Source organism: Meriones unguiculatus, chromosome 17 (genome assembly GCF_030254825.1).
Source record: "Meriones unguiculatus strain TT.TT164.6M chromosome 17, Bangor_MerUng_6.1, whole genome shotgun sequence".
In the NCBI taxonomy this organism is placed as follows: Eukaryota; Metazoa; Chordata; class Mammalia; order Rodentia; family Muridae; genus Meriones; species Meriones unguiculatus.
This window is the reverse complement of record NC_083364.1, coordinates 46,133,590-46,153,099: the sequence shown is the minus strand read 5'-3', so window position 1 is coordinate 46,153,099 and position 19,510 is coordinate 46,133,590. Positions and strand designations below refer to the sequence as shown.

The 19,510-nt window shown below is 38.1% G+C and overlaps 1 protein-coding gene across 16 annotated transcripts in view; it reads right to left on the bottom strand.

Moving 5' to 3' along the window:
• The window catches only part of Zbtb20 (zinc finger and BTB domain containing 20), a 789,314-nt gene that overhangs the window by 425,300 nt on the left and 344,504 nt on the right, over nt 1–19,510 (bottom strand). For 10 of the 16 annotated variants that reach the window (XM_060370416.1, XM_060370411.1, XM_060370414.1 and 7 more), the window contains one exon: nt 15,031–15,078. The exons of the other annotated variants lie outside the window; for them this stretch is intronic. The gene's annotated coding sequence lies outside the window, so the exon portion shown is untranslated. The remainder of the gene's footprint in view (nt 1–15,030; nt 15,079–19,510) is intronic. 16 annotated transcript variants of the gene reach the window in all.

The window sequence follows — 19,510 nt, the reverse complement described above, 5'->3', positions numbered from 1 at the left end:
CAGATTCAATGCAATGCCCATCAAATTACCAACACAATTCTTTACAGACCTGGAAAGGAAAATTCTCAACTTCATATGGAATAACAAGAAACCCAGAATTGCTAAAACAATCCTCTACAATAAAAGATCTTCTGGAGGTATCTCCATCCCTGATCTTAAGTTGTACTATAGAGCAACAGTTTTAAAAACTGCATGGTACTGGCATAGAAACAGAATGGTGGATCAATGGAACCGAACAGAGGACCCAGAAATAAACCCACACACTTATGGACACCTGATCTTTGACAAAGACGCCAAAACCATACAATGGAAAAATGATAGCATCTTCAACAAATGGTGCTGGTCCAACTGGATGTCTACATGTAGAAAAATGAAAATAGATCCATACTTGTCACCCTGCACAAAACTGAAGTCCAAGTGGATCAAAGACCTCAACATAAAACCAGACCCATTAAATCGGCTTGAAAAAAAAGTGGGAAATACCCTAGAACTCATTGGTACAGGGGAAAACTTCCTGAACAGAACACCAACAGCACAGGCTCTAAGAGCAACAACCAATAAATGGGACCTCATGAAACTGAAAAGCTTCTGTAAAGCAAAGGACACCATCATCAAAACAAAGCGACCACCTACAGATTGGGAAAGAATCTTTACCAACCCTTTATCTGACAGAGGACTCATATCCAGTATATATAGAGAACTAAAGAAGCTGAAAAGCAGCAAACCAAGTAATCCACTTAAAAAATGGGGAACAGAGCTAAACAGAATTCTCTGTAGAGGAATACCGAATGGCAGAGAAGCACTTAAAGAAATGCTCAACCTCACTAGCCATTAGGGAAATGCAAATCAAAACAACCCTGAGATTTCACCTTACACCCATGAGAATGGCCAAGATCAAAAACTCAAGTCACAACACATGCTGGAGAGGTTGTGGAGAAAGGGGAACCCTTCTCCACTGCTGGTGGGAATGTAAACTTGTACAACCACTCTGGAAATCAATCTGGCGCTTTCTCAGACAACTAGGAATAGCGCTTCCTCAAGATCCAGCCATACCACTCCTGGGCATACATCCAAAAGAGGCTCAAGTACACAAAAAGGACATTTGCTCAACCATGTTTGTAGCAGCTTTATTTGTAATAGCCAGAAGCTGGAAACAACCCAGATGCCCCTCAACTGAAGAATGGATGCAGAAATTGTGGTACATCTACACAATGGAATATTACTCAGCAATGAAAAATAAGGAAATCATGAAATTTGCAGGTAAATGGTGGGATCTGGAAAGGATCATCCTGAGTGAGTTGTCCCAGAAGCAAAAAGACACACATGGTATATACTCACTCATATAGACATACAACATAGGACAAACCCACTAAAACCTGTGCATCTAAAGAAACTAAGCAAGAGAGAGGACCCTAACTAAAATGTCCAATCCCCATCCAGAAAGGCAAAGAGGATGGACATCAGAAGAAGAAGAAAACAGGAAACAACCTAGGAACCTACCACAGAGGGCCTCTGAAAGCCGCTGCCCTTCAGACTATCAAAGCAGATGCTGAGCCTGATGGGCAACTGTTGGGGAGGTGAACGGAATTTTAGGTAAGAAAGAACTGGGAAATAGTAAGAGCTGGAGAGGACAGGGTCTCCACAAGGAGAGCAACAGAACAAGAAAATTTGAACATAGGGAACTTCCCAGAGACTCATACTCCAACCAAGGACTATTCATGGAGATAACCTAGAACCCCTGCACAGATGTAGCCCAGGGCAGTTCAGAGTCCAATTGGGTTACATAGTAATGTGAAGAGGGACTGCCTCTGACATAATCTGATTGGCCTGCTCTTTGATCACCTCCCTCTGGGGGGGGAGCAGCCTTACCAGGCCACAGTAGAGGACAATACAGCCACTTTTGATGTGAACTGACAGACTGAGATCAGAAAGGAGAGGAGAACCTTCCCTATTAGTGGACTTGGGAGTGGCATGCAAGCAGAGGGAGGAGGGAGGGTGGGATTGGGAGGAGAGGAGGGAGGGGCTTATGGGGGGATGCAGAATGAATAAAGTGTAATTGATGAAAAATTTAAGAAAAAAGGGAAAAAAATAATTTAAGAACCTTAAATGACTTTCAAAATTGGAGGAAAACATGGAGTTAGTCAATTGGCATGGAGCACGTCTCGCCCCTGGGGGCAATGGTCTCCTGAACCTACTCAGACCTCGGACACCACCACTGCTAGTTCTAGAACTGACGCAGGATGTTCCAACGAGGGGGTTAAGGCTTCTCATAATATTTCCTATAAGCCCACACCTGTTTGTCTATATCCCCGATTTTTATTCATTATTAGCCAGATAGAGCCAAGTAATTGTGGTAATGATACTTGCTTTTTTGCCCAATGCTGGAATGCTAGTAAATTTAGGTATGCCCTGGTTACTCGCATGCCTCACTGGGTGCCTGTGCCCATTGATGCCCCTCACGCTATGACTCTCTTCAGACAGAAAAGGGATCTTGGAACTACAGCCACCATTGTTACTACCATCTCATTGGCGGCTGTTGGAGCTACCACCAGGGCATTAGCCATGAGTCATACTAGGCAGACTGCTCAGACCCTGAATAATCATTTAGCCAATGTAGCTCATGCCTTAGTTGTACATAAAGGAATTAATGCTCAACTAAAAGGAAGCTTGATGGTGTTCAATCAGAGGATTGACCTCTTGCAGGAGCAAATTGATACCCTATGGCAAATCACTCAACCTGGCTGTCAATGAAAGTTTGCTGGACTTTGTGTCACTAGCATACAACATGAGAATTTTTCCTGTGCTGCAAATCTGTCTAAACAATTGTCGAGCTATATTTTAGGTAATTGGACTGGAGAATTCGATACTACGATGGAGCAGCTGAGAGTGGCCATTGTCACAGTAAATTCTACCAGAGTGGACGCAAGACTAGCCACAGGATTATCAACATGGATTGCTGCAGCCATGAATCATCTGAAGGAATGGGCGGGCATGGGAGCGTTAGCAGGCCTTCTGGTGTTGGTCTCCTTGGTTTGCCTGTGGTATATATGCAAGATTAGAGTCTCACAACAGTGTGATGCAGCCATGATCATTCAGGCCTTTACAGCCATTGAAGCAGGACATTCTCCCCAAGCATGGTTGGATACCATAAAAAGCTAAAATGATACGCTCAGGATGCGAGGCTAAGCACTGCACTCAGGGTCAGCTGCTTTCGATCCAGAGAAGAGCATGTCTGATTGCATGCGGGTTGATGCCCCAGGTCCCGCCTCTGAGAAAAAGGTATCAGACGGGTCTGATGCTCTTTGGGTGGATGACACCTAAATGAACATCGGTACAAAGGCCCAATTTATTTCTAATATCAGAGATCAGACCTCTACTCTTGCCTGATGCGTCTAAAACAAAAAGGGGGAACTGTAGAGAGCTGCGGAATGCTATGCCTTAAAGATGGAGCTGGTTTCCGCCTTCCACCTTCCCGATGGTGAGTGCTCTCTGTCACGAACAATTCCACATTTGGCTAAGGCTGAGGATCTGGCTTGCTTCCATGTATGTGGACCTATCTGCATTGCCCACGTGGCACGCCTGGGTTGGCTACCCAGAGGCTATTTAAGCTGTGGGCTGGCTTTCCCCGGGGTCCGAGGATTGTTCAATGTTCCTGAATAAACTGCATTGAAAAAAAAAAAAAAAAAGGAAAAGAAAAACACAGCAAAAATAGCCATCTTACCAAAAGCAATCTACAGATTTAATGCAATTCCCATCAAATTACCAACACAATTCTTTACAGACCTGGAAAGAAAAACTTCATATGGAATAACAAGAAACCCAGAATTGCTGAAACAGTCCTCTACAATAAAAGATCTTCTGGAGGTATCTCTATTCCTGATCTTAAGCTGTACTATAGAGCAACAGTAATAAAAACTGCATGGTACTGGCATAGAAACAGAATGGTGGATCAATGGAACCGAACAGAAGACCCAGAAATAAACCCACAAACTTATGGACAGAGGGCTTATATCCAGTATATATAAAGAACTTAAGAAGTTGAAAAGCAGCAAACTAAGTAATCCAATTAAAAAATGGGGAACAGAGCTAAACAGAGAATTTTCTGTAGAGAAAGATCGAATGGCAGAGAAACACTTAAAGAAATGCTCAATGTCATTAGCCATTAGGGAAATGTAAATCAAAACGACCCTGAGATTTCACCTTACACCCATCAGAATGGCCAAGATGAAAACCTCAAGTGACAACACATGCTGGAGAAGATTCCCACTGCTGGTGGGAATGTAAACTTGTACAACCACTCTGGAAATCACTCTGGCGCTTTCTCAGACAACTAGGAATAGCACTTCCTCAAGACCCAGCCTTACCACTCCTAGGCATATATCCAGTAGAGACTCAAGTACACAATATGGACATTTGTTCAACCATGTCTGTAGCAGCTTTATTTGTAATAGCCAGAAGCTGGAAACAGCCCAAATGTCCCTCAACTGAAGAATGGATGCAGAAATTGTAGTACATCTACACAATGGAGTATTACTCAGCAATGAAAAACAAGGAAATCATGAAATTTGCAGGTAAATGGTGGGACCTGGAAAGAATCATCCTGAGTGAGCTGTCCCAGAAGCAGAAAGACAAACACGGTATATACTCACTCACAGACATATAATATAGGATAAACCTACTAAAATCTGTACATCTAAAGAAACTAATTAAGAGAGAGAGGACTCTGACTAAAATGCTCAATCCCCTCCCCGAAAGGCAAAAAGGATGGACACCAGAAGAAGAAGAAGAAAACAGGAAACAAGTTAGGAACCTGCCACAGAGGGCCTCTGAAAGGCTCTGCCCTGCAGACTATCAAAGCAGATGCTGAGACTTATGGCCAACTGTTGGGCATGGAATCTTGTGTAAGAAGTGGGAAATAGTAAGATCTGGGGAGGACATGAACCCCACAAGGAGAGCAACAGAACCAGAAAATTTGAACACAGGGGTCTTCCCAGAGACTCATACTCCAACCAAGTACCAGGCATGGAGATAACCTAGAACCCTTGCACAACTGTAGCCCATGGCAGTGTAGTGTCCAAGTGGGTTACATAGTAATGGGAAGAGGGACTGCCTCTGACATAATCTGATTGGCCTGCTCTTTGATCACCTCCCCCTGAGGGGGGAGCAGCCTTACCAGGCTACAGAAGATGACAATGCAGCCACTCCTGATGAGATCTGATAGACTAAGATCAGAAGGAAGGAGAGGAGGACCTCCCCTATTGGTGGATTTGAGGAAGGGCATGCATGAATAAGGGGGAGAGAGGGTGGGATTGGGAGGGGAGGAGTGAGGGACTTATGGGGGGATACAAAGTGAATAAAGTGTAATTAATAAAAGTTAAAAAAGGAAAAAATACATATTTCGATTCCCTATAAATGAACAAAAATTCATCCTAAGTATCTTAGACATTGTGTTTCTTTTTTCTTTTCTTTTTTTCTTTCTTTCTTTTTTTTTTTTTTGGATACAGGGTTTCACTGTGTAGCCTTGTCTGTTCTGGAACTTGCTTTGTAGACAGGCTGGCCTTGAACTCATAGAGATCGACCTGCCTCTGCCTCCCTGAGTGCTGGGATTACAGGTGAACATTGTGATTCTAACACATGAATTAATCAAAGCCGCAGGTTATCAGTTACCTTGCTAAAATTTCCAATAAACATTCCTGATTATGAACTTCAAAGATTCATAGAAACCCCCTTAATATTGATAAAGTAGAAATTTTTAAAAAGGCAGTTTTTTTCTTTTTTAGGAAGCAACTTAGTGAATTTCAAAACAAAAGTCTGTAAAAAATAAAAGTAGAATTTAATTCCTGGATAAAAATGTTCTACTTCGGGGGCTGGAGATATGGCTCAGAGGTTAAGAGCACTGACTGTTCCTCCCGAGGTCCTGAGTTCAATTCCCAGCAACCACATGGTGGCTCACAACCATCTATAATGAGATCTGGTGCCCTCTTCTGACATGCAGATGTACATGCAGGCACAATGTTGTATAAATAATAAATAAATAAAATAAAAAAAATGTTCTACTTCAATGAATGATTTAGATGTGTCTTACTTACAAATTACTACATTTTTTTCCTTAACAAAATTGGATTCCATCAAATATGCAGAATATAAACTTTTCCCAGATTTATGAGATTTATGATCAGCCAATAAAATCCCTCATATTATAAATTAAGAGATAGTACACAAGTTAAGGCTACTTTTAAGATTTTCATTTAGATAAAAATTTATAACATGAAGAAAAAAGGAGAAAAGCAAAATTAAGAAAAAGAATATTGGTTAGGGAAGGAGGAAAGAGAATGGCTCTAACAGAGACATGTTTTCTTATCTGCATCTAGTTTTTTTGCTAGAAAACTTGGTAACATCCATTTCCCAACAATCCTTAGTACTCTAAACTTACAGTCAGCTTAGACAGGTGATGTATCATCTTAAACAAAATTACACTTCCTGTTTTTATAATATAATTGTCCATTTGTTTATGTTGCATATGAACTTTTATTTCCTGAGCATGTATAAATGCAATGGAAACATAATGATGATTATTTATTTAAATCTGCTTTAAAATAAAGATTATTTCTACTTGGAAACTGAGCAACCAATGGGCTTCCTTTCAACAGGGGGTCTGGGTCTTCTCCATGCATGGTCCTTAGTTGTAGTATAGGTCTCTGCAGGGCTCCCTGGGCCCAGACATTTTGCCTCTGTTGTTCTCCTTGTGGAGTTCGTGGCACCTCCAGATCTTTCTATCTCCCTCTTCTTTCATAGGGATTCAGGCACTCTGCCCAAAGTTTGGCTATGAGTCTCAGTATCCCCTTTGATATGCTGGTGGGGTAGAGTCTTTCAGAGGCCCTCTATGGAAGATTCCTGTTCTGTTCCTTGTCTTCTCCTACTTCCATTGTCTGTCCTGTTTGCCCTTCTGAATGAGGATTAAGTATCTTCATTAAGGTCCTCCTTGTTGTTTAGCTTCTTTAGGGCTATAGATTTTATATGTTTATCCTATATTATATAGCTAATATTCACCTATATGTGAATATATACCATGTGTGTCTTTCTGCTTCTGGGTTACCTCACTCAGAATGATCTTTTCTAGTTCCCACCATCTGCCTGCAAATTTCATCATTTCCTTGTTTTTTTAATTGATGAGTAGTATTCAATTGTGTAAATGTACCACAATTTCTGTACTCATTCCTCTGTTGAGGGACATCTGGATTGTTTCCAGATTCTGGCTATTGCGAATAGAGTTGCTACGAACATGGGTACCCTAGTAAGGGGTACAGGAGCTGTCTCTGACATGAACTCAGTGGCCAGCTCTTTGATCATGTCTCCCTGTCGGAAGCAGCTTTACCAGGCCACAGAGGAAGATGATGTAGCCAGCCTTGGTAAGAGCTGATAAGCAAGGGTCAGACAGAAGGGGAGGAGGTCCTCCCCGGGAAAGTAGGGAAAGGGCATAGGGGAGAAGAGGGAGAGTAGGTGGGACTGAGAGAAGAAAAGGGAGGAGCTGCAGTGGGAATATAAAGTGAATAAATTGCAATAAATAAATAAATATATAAGTGAAATTAAACTAAAAAAGATTATCTCTAAAAACAGAGAAAACATAAATGTTTTGGAGAAATCATCTAAATATAAATTGCGGTTCAAAGATTTAAAAGCACTACTTCTATTGTTTGCAAGCTCTCTGATCAGATTTCCAGGGACTGCATCTTGACTTTGCCACATACTTTAATTTTGGACATTTTTCCCCCTTTCGGGACCAGCGAGTTGTCATCATCTCAGAAGAAGAGAAGGAAGAGAATGATAAAGTGGAGGAAGAAGAAGTTGAGAAAGAGGAAACAAATGAAACAACAAATGGGAATAAGCTAAAATGCTAGTCAGTTCAGGCTTAAAACAACTGGGAGATAGCTTCTAAAGGCAAGAAGGTTGTCATGTGTTCATTGTCCAGACTAGGATACACCATGGACACTATCTCAAACAAACAAGGCAAAGAAGAAAACAAGGGAGGATAAGACACTTGGCAGCATATTACAACTTTTCATTTGGAGAACATGAGAGAATAAATACAGAGTAAAGTGAAGGTTTTGACTCTGTAGGTAAAAAAGTTCGACTTACATGCCCTTGCTCAGTGTCTTAGCCACTGACCTACTGCTATGCAAGCATTTGTTTACATGACCCTTTTGCCCTATTATCCAGAGATATACCTGGGAACAAAAAGCATCTCATTAATTATTATTCTATAAATTGGTTAGTAGAATGTATTGTATGAATAGCAGAACTAGTTAATTAATAACAGTGGCTAATGGGGAATGCTAGTCACCAATGCGCAAAAGAACAATAGGTAAGATTCTCACAGGCATGACTATTCGATTGCAGACAGTGTTGTGGTTAAACTTACTGCATGTGGTAGTACTGAGAGTGGATTTCTCATCACTGGGCTTGGGTTAAGTACTCCAAGGTATCATTTCTTTTTTTAGTTTAAAACATATGCAAGTTATTTTTTAACAACTTTCTGTTTTTATGCACAAATATTTATTTTGTATGGTATTTCTTAACGCACATGAACGAAGCTCAGTGTGGGACAGATACAACTAAATAAACCACTGAAAACTCTGAAGACAAATTCACTCCTCCAGAGAGACTTTAATAATATATTGTGGAAGATCATCAGAGAAGAAGCAATTATTCATAGCTGGGGGAATGAAGGTAATTTTAGTAGAAGGTAATATCTGAGCAAGTTCCTGATGCAAATACTTTATCTCTGTGAAAACAGTATTATACTCTTAATGTGAAAATTGGCTGATATGCAGAGATAAGTGGAAAGACCTGAGAATGGGTGACATAAACATCAAAAGCATGCCCTTTTCCTGATGTATTTGAAAAGCCTACTATTAGTTGATGCATATGGCCCAGTAATAACACTCGGTCCAATAAATAAAGTAATAATGTCCCTTACAAATTCATTCACTTTTGAATATCTATTTACTCATTAATTCTTTCAACCTCATGCGAGACCTTTTTAGTACCAGATTCTGAATTGTGCTGAGTACACTGGCTACCAAGGTGATCAAGACAAAAACAGAATCTCTGCCTAAGAAAGGAATTATACAGCCAAATTTGTAATCCCACAGTAATAAGAGTTATGTTAAGCAAAGTACTAGATGTTATGAGGACATATAATTGTAATCTATTTATTCTTAAAGTTATTACAATAGTACATCAGAACTATACTTGAACAAAAATAAAGTGTTGATATTTGTTGACCTTCAGTTTCTCCTGATTCAATCTTATTTATCTACAGAGTAGTGTGGTGCATATGGATCTTTCTCATCCTATCTGCTATTAAATCTTGCCTTTTGAACCACATATTTAATTCTGGATGCACTGATAAATAATTTTTGTTAATTTCTTTTAAAGTAAACATCACCACATTTTTTTCTTGTCCAGGTATTTCTTTTTCTGTTAAGATATTTTTATTACAAATGACATTAAGTCAAGAAAGATGTACTAAGGAGTTAAAAAAAAAAGTGTTTTCTTTTGTGAGACTAAACCTACAGGTCTGAGAAGAGTAACATCATGTTTGGACCAGTAAATTGAGCAAACACAAGATATGAAGCAATTATAGGCAACACCAATTCTTGTCATTTTAAAAAGTCAAGGTTAAAGTTGCTCCTTCAGTTGTGATATTTTTTAAAATTCAAGCTATAACTTACAGCCTTCAACAATCATTTATCTAGAAATTGCCAATCACACAGTGGATCTTCTTGAGAAACTAGACTAGTAGATTTATCACAACAGAACATAGGTTTTCCTTTACTCGAACTCCTAGGAAGAAATAAAATGGTTGCCAAAAGACCAACAGCTCAGTGTGCTACAGGACCGTGTCTTTAGAGCCTTTGCCTCACTGGGTTCCATGTAGTTCAGCATGAATTTTGTAGCTTGAGATGAAAATATCAATATGTTTGGTGTGCATAACACTGAAATAATGAAGGGAAATAAAAACTTCACTATTGCATAAAATACAATAAAAACAGAAGCTTAATCGTTTAAAAAATGTAATCAGTTCAAGTTGCTTTATATATGTAAGGCTGCCCTCTGCAAAGACGGATGAGAGAGCAACAAAGGGTTTCACTATCCTCTGGCAGATGCAGGGCAGGTTATACTTGCAGCTGGCATGTAAGTGTTCTGTTTTTAAATTTTCATATCAATATTAGGAGTCATCAATGTAATTTACAATCACAAAAATGTTTTTCTCTTAAAGAGACTAAAAAGAGGATAAACAAACCATACTTTAAAAATTGAGAATAAAACAATGCCCATTTTCTCTCATATATGAAGTATAAAGGCTTCAACCCACTTATAAAAATTAGGAGAATCTTAGTCTCTTTTGGACAACCTATCAGTTAAACACACTGATACGAAGTATAACAATAGGCAACAAGTATTGTAACAATAATAAGTAAGGCACCATTAAAACCATTTCATATATAATAACAGCATTATAGATTAAGAAGCTACAAAAAATAGAAGCTAACTCACTGGAGGGATACACAGAACAACAGTAGGTGGAATGGATACGCCCTTCTGAACTCAGATTCAATGGGACCTAATGCCTCAAAAACAGCATTTAGCTTCCACAGACTTTAGATTTCTTATCAAGGGTTGGTAAACATTTTCTATCAAAAAAAACCCCACAATAAATATACTACACTTCTGTACAGAAAGCAAAATCAGAGATATTATAACACGTTATAGCATGTGCATAACACCAGTAAAAACAATTTACATGATTTGTTTATTAGTACAGTTTGAAGTTTAATAATAAGTACATTTTGGGGCAACACCGGGTTACTGATAAGGAACATTATATTCTTCTGGAGAGGATAATACTTTAATAAGTCAGAACCATCATCAAGTAGACTGCAAATGTTTACTGTGAAACCATTCTTACGGGGCTGGAGAGATGGCTCAGAGGTTAAGAGCACTGTTTGCTCTTCCAGGGGTCCTAAGTTCAATTCCCAGCAACTACATGGTGGCTCACAACCATCTATAATGAGATCTGGTTCCCCCTTCTGGTCTGTAGCTGTACATGCAGAACATTGTAAACATAATAAATAAATACATATTAAAAAAAAAGAAACCATTCTTACTCAGCAGGATTAACCAATGAGATTAATAGTTTCTAACCACATGATCTAGAAATCAAAGCAGTGTGACTTCTGAGAACTCATACCACCTCAAAGATTCGATGGGATTGTCTTACTTTCCAAGCATAGTAATCTTGACACGTCATTGTTTGGTTAGATAAAAAGACCCCACAAATTTATGCTCCATATATTCTAATAACTGCCACAACACATAAATCATACCTTGTGGATTATTATATTCTTAAAGTACCTTAGGTTTTATTGCAATTCCATTGGGCCCTCAACTATTAACAAAGAGAAAAATCTTCTTAAAAGGCACTAGATAGTATGTCCAATGCAGAGATAAAGTCAGAGAAAGCAAGAGTGAACAACAGAGTTTTTCCCACAAAAAATAATTTTTTTAAATTGTAATAGTCTATCCTAATATTTCATACCCTAAACTAATATCCATATAAAATGTAGATGAATTTACAGTATTCTTTTTATAGTGCTTTGTTATTGTTACTGTCATTACCAGTAAAGCCACTACATCTAGATATGAGAATCTGTCAAGCAGTTTGCAGTCACTTCTCCAGGGAAAACAAGTCACTTACCGCACACGCTGACTTTCTATATAGAAATAAGCAGTTTTCTTACTCTTACTTAGAACAAAAAAGTTAAATGATCTACTTTTAGATAAAAAGACTTTTATCTTTTAAAAAGATAAAAGACTCAGCCTCTTATATTCTTTTAAAATTACACAATAGTTGGCATCAAACATCATAGTTTCTCAATTTGGTAAAGTACAGTTGAACACTCTTACAAGTAAAAGCAGTGGACCATCCACTAATAAGTCTGATGATATCATAGAAATTATGGATGGAATAAGGTGACTATTCAGGTAACAGTTAAAGAGCTGAGACATAACTCCATTAGATTACTTTATAGTTTTGAATAAGACTTGTCCTAGAAAAGTTGTTTTCTTCAACTGTGTCTTTTTCTAACTTATATTTTATATTGTCTCGATATGTATACGTCAATTTTGAAGTTAAGAATAAATCAGAAAATAAATTCATACTAATATGTACTGGTCCCTTATAGTTCTGCCAAGGCAATGTGTTAGATGTTGTCACGATCTCTTGTAGCATTAATATTTTTAATTCAAAATTATCAAGGGTTGTTCATAATGACTAGGAAAATTTGATCAAAACCACAATGAAGTGTCACTTCACTCATAAAAAAGGAATATCTTAAAAATGGCAGATAAATTCTAGCCAGATTATGAAGAAAGGGGAACTATTACATAACCTCAGTAGGAATTGATACACCTATCATGGAAAAAAAAATAGGACGATTTCTTGAAAAATTAAAAGTAGAATCTCTATGGTGTTCAGAAATCCCACTTCTAAGCATATATCCAACACTTAGAATATGCATATACCCAATGACCCAAGCATACATCATTATGCCAAAGAGATATATACAATACTTAAAGTATCTAAGATGAGAAAATAATTGGTATCTATAAGTAGATTAATATAAAAATGTGTGGCATGTATGTTCCAACACATATATAAAATGCAAGGGGATATTATCTAGACGTATGAAAGCAGGAAACACTGCCATTTGTGTAAACAAGAACAAGCCAGGGGCCACTGATGCCAAGAACATAAAAACAAATACTAATAATTTCATACAAATGTGCAACTTAAAATTGTCAATTGCAAAAGCAAAATACAGAATATACTAGCCAGAGTTTGGAACCAGCCAAAAGGTGCAAATTTATTCTTACAAGGTGAATAAAATTTGAGGACATATTTTAAGGCTGGCAACCATTATTAATAAGGATGGTGTATTTGAAATTTGCTAAGATATATGTCTTCTTTGTTCTTAACCCAGGATACAAGGAAGTAACTATATGATGAGACAGATGTAACAACTTGATTGATTTCAGTGCATTTAACAATGTATTTATATATAGAAAATATTACAATGTACATCTTTAAACAGTGATAACCTAGAACCCCTGCACAGATTTAGCCCATGGCAGCTCAGTTTCCAAGTGGGTTCCCTAGTAAGGGGAACAGGGGTTACAGGGGTTGTCTCTGACATGAACTCAGGGACTGGCTCTTTGAGCACCTCCCCCCTGAGGGTGCAGGCAGCCTTAGCAGGCCACAGAGAAAGATGATGAAGCCAGTCCTGATGAGACCTGATAAGCTAGCGTCAGAAGGAAGGAAAAGAGGACCTCTCCTATCAGTGGACTCGAGGAGGGGCATGGGAAGAGAAGAGGGAGGAAGGATGGGATTGGGAGGGCATATGGAAGGGGGCTGCAGCTGGGATACCAAGAGAATAAAAATAAATTAAATTACAAAACTGTGTATTTGTCAATTAAATCTCAATAGACAAATACTAAGAACCCTTCTAAAACACAACATTAGAAAAAAGAAGAAACGCTACAATCCCACAATTTAAACAGCCTTCCTGACTCTGCAATCTTCTTGTCACCTCTAGGTGAACATTGTAACAGGCTCACCAGTTCTTCAGTGCTTGCGGACTGCTGTACTTCATTTCATCAATGTAGGATGAGAACATTGTCTGCAGCCTCCTACACTAACTTACATATTGTGAAAACCTTTCTAAGTGGTGTTAAGTATATACTTTTGATGCATTTTATTTTTGTAATGGCTGGATCGAGTATAATGAAACATGTATGAAGTCAATTGTTGCATTCATAAGCTTGGAGTGAGAAACATGCTATGGTAGACTTTTGTGGTAAAAAGAAAAAAAACAACTGGGAGTCAACAACATATAATAAAGCTATTAATTTTGATCAGCACATCTAGGAAGCATAATGAAGCAGAGAAATGGGCACTAACCAGAGACTGATAAATTGGTATGTTAGGAAGTTATGAAACTCAAAGGTTGGAACCAGCACATAAAACAGAAAATGTTCCATAAGCTACTTCTTAGAACCAGAACTTTATGTCAGTGTACAATGTCCTACAGCAATGAAAAATACTGAGCAAATTTATTATGCTGTGGTGTACTGCAAAGTCAAATATTTGTTAAAATGATACCTTTACCACCACCGGTAGCTAGAGGTAAATCCTAGAAAGGTACCATGCATGGTTAATTTTTCAGGGGGGGAGGCTAGGAAATCATTGTTAGGACACATAGACATCTATAGAAATAAAGTGAAGCTCTTGACTCTGACATAAAAATAACAGCTGGAGTCAGGAGGTGCTACCACACAGAGCATCTAATGCCCAACACTAGCCTCTCCCCCTGAAGAAACAATATGCTCAATTTCACAAATCTGTTTCCATTTTCCCAAAATTATAAAAGATATACTCATATCCATTCACCATTGCACACACCAATCTCAATAATTTTACTTTAGCTAACACATGCTAGATATTATGTTCCTCAGCATTAGAAGTTCAAAAACCCATAATTTTGTAGACTGCATTCTTGTTATAGTATGTCTTTTCCACCTAACTGGATGAAACACTGTAAATATTCAATAAACATACGTTAAATCAGTACATTACACCAGATATTTAGCATTCATATAAATATGGATACATAATGTGTATTATACCACATTAGAATTTAAACATAGAGAAGCCATTTAATTAGGTATTCAAGATTTTTTTTAGAAAGATTAATAATTAAATCAATGAAATTCCATAGGAAAAATATTACTTACAAGAAAAATGTATTTCTGACATGTGATATCAGAAATACACTAATAACACAGGAGTAGAATAGCTCTAAAGATGGAGTTACATAAGATGATGACCTTCAAAACTACATTATCCTGTATAGCTTTAACAAAAACTGTTCCATTGCACACATTATAATGATTAAAAAAATATCCTACCAATAACGAGGAGCTATAGGATGTGGAACAGCTGGGACTCATTCACGGCTGGTGGGAAGGAAAATGGCGCAGTTAGTAAAATAGTTGCGTGGTATTGGCACAATACATACATAAATATAGCATCCGATCCTTGGGCATTTACCCTTGAGAAACAAAAAAAAAAAACTAGTTTTAACATAAAATATATGTGTGAAAATTTGTAGGAGTTCTATTCATAATTGTTTCAAATGGAAAGCTGCAACTGCCTTTCTTGAAAGCATGGCTAAATATTCCAAGGTCTTTCCTAACAGTGAAATGCTACTCAGCAATCAAAACGGTAGAAACTTTTGGTGCATTTGACAAACTGCTGAATTAAGTAAGCCTTTCTTAATAGGTTCCATGCTACAATTTTTCATAATGACAAATCCATGGTGATAAGAAGAGAACTGTAGTTGTCTGGGCTCAGTGATGGGATTAAGAATAGAGATGCTCTTTGATCTCTCCCCCCCTCCCCCACCTCAAGGGAGGAGCAGCCCTTCTAGGCCACAGAGCAGGACTTTGCAGCCAGTCCTGAAGATACCTGAGGATAGAGGTCCTCCCTTATCACTGGACTTGGAAAGGGGCAGGGAGGAGATGAGGGAGGGAGGGTGAGATTGGGAGGGAATGAGGGAGCAGGATACAGCTGGGATACAGAGTTAATAGAATGTAACTAATAATAAAAATAAAAAATGAGAGTTGTCAGTTCTTATATCATTAAAATATCTTCAGAAATATGAATTTTTCCTAGTAACTTTTTTGTCATCTTGCTAGCTAGAGTTCCTCTTATCAAGACAGTATACAGGAAGGACTGCACAACACAAACATGATGAACAAGTCTTCTCAATGGAAAGAACACTGCAAAGAACTATAGCCTTAGGGGAGCTTGCAAGATCAGACACTCCCTGAATTATTAGTTAACACAATTTTCACAAAAACATAGACTTTCCCACAACTGCTAATGGTGACTTCCGAACCACCATCATCTGTATTGAAAGGGAGGACAGCTATCTGGCTAGAACGAAGCAGATCCACTTCCAGTAGGTTTCCTGCAGAACCAGAAGTATAACATAAGGAGACTGTTCTGTATCAGCCACCTTTCCCTACCCTCTGTCCTTCTCTTATCTGGAAGAAAGGATGCTCTTTCTCTCCTCCTCCTTCCTCTGTCCTTCAATTTCCTACTTCTCTCTTTCTGTCCCCCTTCTTTCCTTTTTCTTGAAAACCAAATATAACTTGCTATAACATGGAAATGAAGCCTATGTTTTTATCATCAGTTATGGTCACTGTGATATAACTTCGCACTTTCAGATTAGCAGACACCTGTCCTCAACCCATACAAGTTAGTTATAGAAAGGATGTAGAATGTGACCACTCTGAAACATAGTCCCTCAAATTACACAGTTCCTTCTTGCCTAGTTCTGACTCAGATGATCTAATATTTCCCCTCAAGTTCATAAATAGGGGGGTCTTTGATCCTATTTGGAAGTGCCCCACCTTCAGTTACACAGCAGCCTGATGATTTTCTGGTAGAAATATAATCTATGTTTAATATTCTAGATATTTTGCATTTTCTGCTTTATCAATTAATGAGAGACATAAAGGATGCCAAAAACTCCAGAAAAGTTTAAAGCAGGAAGAGTACGAAAAGATTGGTCCAGCAAAAACATTAGAAATGAGTAGGAATGTGAACTGACCTAGGCTCCAGAGGACCACTGAGAGCTGCTGCAGAGACAATGGCAGGGAGACACTAGGAGTAGCTGCAGTGGAGAGATGATCTATGCACAAGGAAATGACTAGCAATTGTCATGTTGTCATGCTCACTGAATAAGTTATATGGTCAGGTAAATTATGCCAAGGAAGCAAATTAATTTGCTATACTTTTGATTGGTCAACTATTACTTTTTGTGAATGAAGAAAAACTCAGCTTAACAGACACATGTTCTCATGTACACGAATACACACATGTACTTGAGTCTAAACAGTTGTGAATGTTTTTTTTTAATGTGAGAGAAACTGCTCAAAGAATTTATAGTAGTATCCTTTAAAAAAAAAAGGTTTAAGAAAAGTAATATCTCACTGCAATGCAGCAATTGTTTCCAATGCATGAACAACTCTTAGGAGCAACAGTGTTTCATTACATGGCATACTAAAATCCCAGGGGATGTGAAACCATTAAAGCTCAGAGCACTTACTCCTGAGACTTCTATGTGATGTCTACTTCTACTTGTATTCGAGATGTTTATAAGCCATCCTCACTCTACAGAACTCTAGGAGAGCAACAGAACCAGAAAATTTGAACACAGGGGTCTTTCTAGAGACTCATACTCCAACCAAGTACCAGGCATGGAGATAACCTAGAACCCCTGCACAGATGTAATCCACAGCAGTTTAGTGTACAAATGGGTTAAATAGTAATGGGAAGAGGGACTGCCTCTGACATAATCTGATTGGCCTGCTCTTTGATCACCTCCCCCTGAGGGGGGAGCAGCCTTACCAGGCCACAGAAGATGACAATGCAGCCACTCCTGATGAGATCTGATAGACTAAGATCAGAAGGAAGGAGAGCAGGACCTCCCCTATCAGTGGACTTGGGGAGGGGCATGCGTGAAGAAAAGGGAGGAAGGGTAGGACCAGAAGGGGGGGGAGGAAGGGGCTTATGGGGGATACAAAGTGAATAAATTGTAATTAATAAAAAAAAGAAAAAAAAACCCACTTCAACTATATCATTTGACTTTATCCAGTCACACAGTGTGTAAGATAATGGAAAGTGCCCTCTGTAGACAAGGAGAACTCTTAAGACAACACTGTTGGGCAAGGCTGAGTCAAGTCTCCAGACAGTGTGCTCATACTATGCTTTCAATCACAATTGTTCCCTTCTAAGTGATAACTGTGTCATGATGATATACACAGCATCACATTGTCATTGTCCCATAGAGTTCGCTAGTGACAGTTGTTACTCAACACAATAACTTTTCATGTTGCGCCAAATATTTGTCCATTTCCACTATGGTCTGGGGTATAAAACTTCATTGGCACATCTTTCTAGATTAGGTTAGTCTAAGTTAAGTTATTCTGCCAGCCAGGGTTTACTTCAAGCTCTGGAGTCCATTCTTACCAGCCCTGATTCATACGAATTAAAGCAAACAAAAATCCACAATGTTGATAGCAAAAATCTTGTTATTCAAGTATTGATTACTGATCAAAAAATTTAATCCTACAGTATTTAAATTATTTAAGGAAAGAACAATTTAGAAAAAGCATAAACATAGTTAAGCAAAATTTATATGGCTAAATTAGTACATTTGACACAAAGTAAAAGACCATGTTAAACATCTAGATATTCTAATTCTACGTAAACGATAGTATCCAATTTATTTCTTTGAATGCCTTTGGAGCAATTATGGGTAAGAGTTTATAGCTTCAAGGTTCTGCATGAGAAAAAGACCAACTTCATTCTGCCTTCTGGACTCATGGTCCCCATGAAGAATCAGGCTTCAGCATGGCCCCATTAGTCTCTCCAGGCTGACTCAGAAAGGTGCTTTCAGATTGCCTTGTGGGATGCTGGAGGCCACAGTTAAAGCCAATGTGGGACAACCTGAACTGAAATGTAGATCTGAACTTCTTATGACGATACATGTGCCTAATTTCCAGGTAATTCGGTGTTTCAAAGGTCCAGAATGTTCCTTCAGAATTGTTTATCTTCAGTTTTGAATAGGAAAGATAAACTGCCTTCCTCTTAACAAAGCTTTTAACCTCCATCCCTCCTCCCTCTACCTTCTCCCTTTTCTCCTTTTTTTTTTTTCTGGTAGGATCTCACTTTATATCCCAGTCTGACTTCAAGCTTACTGTTATATTACCTCTAATTCCAGAATTATGAAATTCTCATGAAACCCTCGGCAGTCATTAGAAAACAATGCTTATGCTTCAATTATGTTTCAGTGTTTATTGTTTTACATTTTTATGTTTAACCTTACTATTACTATAAAATAAATATTTATATAAAATCTCTGATCATGCTATAAGGAAAGAAAACCTAATAAACCAAATTTTAATTTTAGAACATTTGAATTATTTATTTTGTTGGCTTAATGACCACAGCAATTTTACTTCTCATTATTTTCTCAAAGGTATGTTTACATGGGATCCAGGATAGTTGCACCACCTTTTGTTATATGATTGTGGTGTTGATCAAAGATACACAACAAGTTAAGAAAATGCAGAGATGTACCAGGCAGCCTTCTCAGCTTCCCACTTCTCAATGAAGGCAGCATGAAACCATTGTGTTTCTTTGCAAATATAATAACAGAATTCAGTTTTAAAGGCAATCTCTCAATACTCCTTCTTCTTGGGAAGCATAAGAATAAATGTACAACAATTGTTCTTCATAAGGTAAGTGGTCATACTACTATGTAGACCATAGAAAACTAAATATCATCCAGAAGAGTAATCATAGAGGTGGATGGGT